The sequence below is a fragment of the Triticum urartu genome, chromosome 1A (assembly GCF_056163025.1).
Source record: "Triticum urartu cultivar PI428250 chromosome 1A, HENAU_Tu73, whole genome shotgun sequence".
Classification (NCBI taxonomy): Eukaryota; Viridiplantae; Streptophyta; class Magnoliopsida; order Poales; family Poaceae; genus Triticum; species Triticum urartu.
The window spans coordinates 272,992,198-272,999,117 of record NC_141873.1 but is presented as its reverse complement, the minus strand read 5'-3'; the positions used below and the strand labels follow the sequence as shown (position 1 = coordinate 272,999,117).

At 49.0% G+C, this 6,920-nt stretch overlaps 1 long non-coding RNA gene across 1 annotated transcript; it reads right to left on the bottom strand.

Moving 5' to 3' along the window:
- Positions 1–2,768: 2,768 nt before the first annotated feature.
- LOC147990842 (uncharacterized) lies at positions 2,769–6,017 on the bottom strand. The gene is made up of 3 exons (XR_015601336.1): positions 5,620–6,017; positions 4,417–4,480; positions 2,769–3,073 (listed from the first exon to the last, which is right to left on the bottom strand). It is a non-coding gene; the product is annotated as an uncharacterized LOC147990842 (long non-coding RNA).
- Between the last annotated feature and the right edge of the window lie 903 nt (positions 6,018–6,920).

Below are 6,920 nucleotides of genomic sequence, written 5' to 3'. Positions count from 1 at the left end.
GGGCGCGCCTACCCCCCCCCCCTCCCAGGCACGCCCTCCACCCTCGTGGTCCCCTTGTTGCTCCACCGACGTACTCCTTCCTCCTATATATACCTACGTACCCCCAAACGATCAGATACGGAGCCAAAACCCTAATTCCATCGCTGCAACTTTTTGTATCCACGAGATCCCATCTTGGGGCCTGTTCCGGAGCTCCGTCGGAGGGGGTATCCATCACGGAGGGCTTCTACATCAACACCATAGCCCCTCCGATGAAGTGTGAGTAGTTTTCCTCAAACCTACGGGTCCATAGTTATTAGCTAGATGGCTTCTTCTCTCTTTTTGGATCTCAATACAATGTTCTCCCCCTCTCTTGTGGAGATCTATTTGATGTAATCTTCTTTTTGTGGTGTGTTTGTTGAGACCGATGAATTGTGGGTTTATGATCAAGTCTATCTATGAACAATATTTGAATCTTCTCTGAATTCTTTTATGTATGATTGGTTATCTTTCCAAGTATCTTTCAATTATCAGTTTGGTTTGGCCTACTAGATTGATCTTTCTTGCAATGGGAGAAGTGCTTAGCTTTGGGTTCAATCTTGCGGTGTCCTTTCCCAATGACAGTAGGGGCATCAAGGCACGTATTGTATTGTTGCCATCGAGGATAACAAGATGGGGTTTCATCATATTGCATGAGTCTATCCCTCTACATCATGTCATCTTGCTTAAGGTGTTACTCTGTTTTCATGAACTTAATACTCTAGATGCATGCTGGATAGCGGTCGATGAGTGGAGTAATAGTAGTAGATGCAGGCAGGAGTCGGTCTACTTGTCTTGGATGTGATGCCTATATACATGATCATACCTAGATATTCTCATAACTATGCTCAATTTTGTCAATTGCTCAACAGTAATTCGTTCACCCACCGTAAAATACCTATGCTCTTGAGAGAAGCCACTAGTGAAGCCTATGGCCCCCGGGTCTATCTTCATCATATTAATCTTCCTATACTTAGTAATTTACGTTGCTTTTATTTTACTTTGCATCTTTATCATAAAAATACCAGAATATTATCTTAGCATATCTATCAGATCTCACTCTCGTAAGTGACCGTGAAGGGATTGACAACCCCTTATCATGTTGGTTGCGAGGAGTTCTTTGCTTTGTGCAGGTATGAGGGACTCGCGTGTAGCCTCCTACTGGATTGATACCTTTGTTCTAAAAACGGAGGGAAATACTTACGCTACTTTGCTGGATCAACCTTTCCTCTTCAGGGAAATCCAACGCAGTGCTCAAGAGGTAGCATCATGGCACATGATCCCTGCAACCGCCGTGAGGTCTTCTCCACCGTCGCCCCGACCTGCCCGCCGCCGGTGCGTTGCCCCTTCAGGCTGTAACGATGCGGACCGGGGTCCACCACCGTCCATGCGTGTTGACTTCCACGTGATATGTGTCGTGCCGCCTCCCTTGGCGCGGGAACGTCACCGTTCGCACCGGTCTTCGTCACGCTGCCGGGTTCACTATCGCCTACTTCGAGCACCGCCGCCACGCTCCTTCTCTAGCCGCCGTCGCTGCCTCCTTAGGCCGCCGCCACCGCTGCTCTTCTTCCACGGCTCCATGGCGACTACCACGACACCGGCGACCCCCGACTCGACACTGACCATGGCATTCTTCGCATGGCTACCTCGACTATGGCTACACCACCTACACTCTCGGCTACATCGACAACCGACACAAAGGGCTACCGCCTTGCTTGAGCAACCTCGTCGGTTGCCACTCCAGCCACGACTCCGCAATGCATCGCCCCTTACGACTGTGGGGGGTGTCATTCAGCTTCTGATGTCTACTACACAACCTTCTTCTTGTAGATGTTGTTGGGCCTCCAAGTGCAGAGGTTTGTAGGACAGTAGCAAATTTCCCTCAAGTGGATGACCTAAGGTTTATCAATCCCTAGGAGGCGTAGGATGAAGATGGTCTCTCTCAAGCAAGCCTGCAACCAAATAACGAAGAGTCTCTTGTGTCCCCAACACACCCAATATAATGGTAAATTGTATAGGTGAACTAGTTCGGCGAAGAGAGTGTGATACAAGTGGTATATGGATAGTAGATAAAGGTATTTGTAATCTGAAATTATAAAAACAGCAAGGTAACTAATGATAAAAGTGAGCGTAAACGGTATTGCAATGCGTTGAAACAAGGCCTAGGGTTCATACTTTCGCTAGTGCAAGTTCCCTCAACAATAATAACATAATTGGATCACATAACTATCCCTCAACATGCAACAAAGAGTCGCTCCAAAGTCACTAATAGAGGAGAACAAACGAAGAGATTATGGTAGGGTACGAAACCACCTCAAAGTTATTATTTCCAATCAATCCATTGGGCTATTCCTATAAGTGTCACAAACAGCCCTAGAGTTCGTACTAGAATAACACCTTAAGACACACATCAACCAAAACCCTAATGTCACCTAGATACTCCAATGTCACCTCAAGTATTCGGTGGTATGATTATACGATATGCATCACACAATCTCGGATTCATCTATTCAACCAACACATAGAACCTCAAAGAGTGCCCCAAAGTTTCTACCGGAGAATCACGACGAAAACGTGTGCCAACCCCTATGCATAGGTTCATGGGCGGAACCCGCAAGTTGATCACCAAAACATACATCAAGTGAATCACGTGATTGTGACGCCCCCGATTTGACCATACACTAATCATACACGCAAACGTGTATGATCAAGATCAGGGCCTCACGGGAAGATATCACAACACAACTCTACAAATAAAATAAGTCATACAAGCATCATATTACAAGCCAGGGGTCTCGAGGGCTCGAATACAAGAGCTCGATCATAGACGAGTCAGCGAAAGCAACAATATCTGAGTACAGACATAAGGTAAACAAGTTTGCCTTAAGAAGGCTAGCACAAACTGGGATACAGATCGAAAGAGGCACAGGCCTCCTGCCTGGGATCCTCCTAAACTACTCTGGGTCATCGTCAGCGGGCTGCACGTAGTAGTAGGCACCTCCAGCGTAGTAGGAGTCGTCGTTGACGGTGGCGTCTGGCTCCTGGGCTCCATCGTCTGGTCGCAACAATCGGGGATAGAAAGGGGGAAAGAGGGTGCACAGCAACCGTGAGTACTCATCCAAAGTACTCGCAAGCAAGGAGCTACACTACATATGTATGCATTGGTATCAAATGGAAAAGGGGTATCATATGTGGACTGAACTGCAGAATGCCGGAAAAAGAGGGGGATAGATAGCCCTGTCGAAGACTACGCTTCTGGTAACCTCCATCTTGAGCATCTAGAAGAGAGCAGATGGTAAGTTCACCAAGTAACATCGCATAGCAAAATCCTAACCGATGATCCTCCCCTCGCCGCCCGGTGAGAGAGCGATCACCGGTTGTATCTAGCACTTGGAAGGGTGTGTTTTATTAAGTATCCGGTTCTAGTTGTCATAAGGTCAAGGTACAACTCCAAGTCGTCCTGTTACCGAAGATCACGGCTATTCGAATAGATTAACTTCCCTGCAGGGGTGCACCACATTTCCCAACACGCTCGATCCCCTTTGTCCGGACACACTTTCCTGGGTCATGCCCGGCCTCGGAAGATCAACACGTCGTAGCCCTACCTAGGCACAATAGAGAGGTCAGCACACCGGTTTAAATCCTATGGCGCAGGGGTCTGGGCCCATCGCCCATTGCACACATGCATGTTGCGTACGCGGCCGGTGAGCAGACCTAGCCTCCCTTGTACAAGAGCAGGCGTTCCATTCCAACCCGGCGCGCGCCGCTCAGTCGCTGATGTCACGAAGGCTTCGGCTGATACCACGACGTCGAGTGCCCATAATTTTTCCCGCGTAGTTGGTTAGTGCGTATAGGCCAGTAGCCAGACTCAGATCAAATACACAGATCTCGTTAAGCGTGTTAATTTGAAGTAACCGCGAATGCCGACCAGGGCCAGGACCACCTCTCACCTAGGGGGTCTCCGCCTGCCCTGTCGCTTCACCACAAAGTAATAGTCGGGGGCCGTCGGGAACCCAGGCCCACCTCTACCGGGATGGAGCCACCTGTCCTTTCAGCCCCCTCATCGGAATCACTTGCGGGTACTCAACGAGCCGACCTGACTTTAGTCATAACAAGTATAGTATGTATATATGTATGTATATACCCGTGATTACCTCCCGAGTGATCACGGCCCGATAGTATAGCATGGCAGACGGACTAGAATGTAGGGCCACTAATGAAGTACTAGCAACCTATACTAAGCATGTAGTATTGCAGGTAAGGTATCAACAATTGTAGCAACAATGACAGGCTATGCATCAGGATAGGATTAACGGAAAGCAGTAACATGCTACACTACTCTAATGCAAGCAGTATAGAGAAGAGTAGGCGATATCTGGTGATCAAGGGGGGGCTTGCCTGGTTGCTCTGGCAAGAAGGGTTCGTCGTCGATGTAGTCGATCACAGGGGTACCGACAGCAGTCTCGGGGTTTACCGGAAAGAAGTAACGGAGGGGAACACAATAAATAATAGAGCAATCAAAGCGTCACAAAGCATAACATGGCAATATGTGGTGCTAGAGGTGACCTAATGCAGTACTAGGTGCTACCGGCGAAGGGGAGGGGATATCCGGGAAAGTATTCCCGGTGTTTCGTGTTTTCGGACAGATGAACCGGAGGGGAAAGTTGCGTGTTCACTATGCTAGGGATGTGTGGCGGACGAACGGGTTGCGTATCCGGATTCGTCTCGTCGTTCTGAGCAACTTTCATATACAAAGTTTTTCCATCCGAGCTACCGTTTATTTTACATTAATTTTCAAACCTTTATTTGAACTACTAATTTTTGGATTTAATTTAATTCGAAAATAAATTAATATTTAATTACTATGGGTACACAGAAGTGTACCCAGTAAATGCAACAGAGAGGCTGACTGGTGGGTCTGGTCAGCTGAGTCAGCCGCTGACAAGTCAGCCTTATCCACTAGAACAGTTGAGTGGTCCCACCTGTCACTGTCTCAACCATTTTAATCAGTGGTTAAATTTAACCCAGGGCTAAATACAGGGGAGTCCCCACATGTCAAGGAGTAATTAGGTTAGTTAATTAGCCAGTTTAATTAAGTTGTGGTTAATTAGGAGGCGGGTCCCAGCAGTCAGTGGCACTGGACGTCATTAGCGGCCGGGTTAAGCGGACACGTCAGCGGCACCGGCGTTTAGCCGCCGACGACGAAAACACGGTGGCGACGCACGGGATGTCATCGGAAGTCGGCTACAGGCCACCAAAACGGGCGTCGCTGGTCGCGTTCGAACGTGCTTGAAGTCCCGCGTCCAACGGTGCTAGGGGTGGGAGCGAGGGAGGTCCCAAGCGAAGCCGGCGACGGGCAAAGGCGATGGCCGGAGCTTGGTGAGCTCGGTTTCAGGGTCGCAACGTATGGCGAGGCGACCCAAGGGCATCAGATGGTTCTTGGGGGGCTCAGGAACACGAGGCAAAGCTCGGTCGCGAGTCCTGTGAGCTGTGGCCACGGCGGAGAGTCAAACGGTGGCGACGAGTTCTCGAACGCGGTAGCGGTGGTAGCTAGTGGGGGAGCCAGATCTCAAGAGAAGAGGGGAGGATGTGGGGGCTCACAGAGGCCGGCAGGGGGCTCAGGCGAGCCAGGGGTGCCGGAGTCGAGGGGATCGACGGCGAGGTAGCGGCGGCGTCCGATGAAGGGGATCGAGGCAGATGGCGTCGAGGCGGCTCGCCGGCTCCAACCAGTGGCTCAGGCGATGGAGGAGATGATGGCGGTCCTCCTGGACAGCAGCTCGGGCGCTGGGGAGCTCGGTGGCCACGAGGGCGCGAGTGGACGCTGGTGATGGCACTCGGGTGAGAGGGGAGAAGCAGAACCGGGGCGATAGGGGGAGAGCGATGGGGGGAGGGGGAAGTGGATCTGGGGCTAGGGTTAGCCAGGGGCGGACGGTGCCCTTATCCGCCCGCGCAGCTGCAGCGGCATGGACGGTGAGCCGGTCGGGCGGCGACCGCGGGCGCGGGCGCTCGGTCGCACGCACAGTGGATGAAGACGACTCGGGAGGGGGAGCTGGGCCGTTGGGCCGGCTGGGTGTGCGGCCAGCTGGGCCGTGGCCCAGTTGGGTCGTGAGTTATTTTTTTGTCTTTTCCTTTTCTTTTTCAATTTCTTTTCTGTTTATTTAATCTTTCAAATTGTTTTAGTTTTTTTAAATCATATAGTTAGCACCTAAATTAGTAATAGTAGTTATACCACTCCCTCAATTATTTTTGTAGTTATAAAAAAGTGGTTTTCAATAATTTTATCATTTAAGAGATGTTTAAATAATTGTTTCAGATATTGTTTTACTTATCTTAGAGCATTTAATTATTTTATAAAATGTGGTTTCTTCACCAAATTAATGTATGGATTATTTTCCGCAAATCGAACATTTTAGTTTTAATGTTTGAAAACTTTTGATGTTTGCCATTAACTCAAATTTGAATTTGAATCGCTTTGAACTAACGCGGGATTAAAAACAATAATTGTGGTGACATGGCATCATTAGCAGGGTATTACTGTAGCTTAAATATTCGGGCGTCACAATTCTCCTCCACTACAAGAAATCTCGTCCCAAGATTTAAGAGGGGAAGGGAGGTGGAAGGGATTTGGTTACCAAATTCTAATGAGCGTCCTCAATCTTGGTTGCTCTTCTTGAAGCGGTCGATCCTTTATGTTGATGTCTTCATTTCTCTGCTTCAGGTCATGATGATGTAGTACGCATCCTTTCTTCGGGATCTTCATCGCACTTATGAAAGAATAAAGGGTGGTTATTCCAAAAGAACGGACCTCTGCCGGGTTGACTACCTGGTTGATAACATCGGGGAAGGTGGCGGAGAGTAACTCTCGAATTGAAACTTGAGAAAATATCGAGAGCTAAATAAGA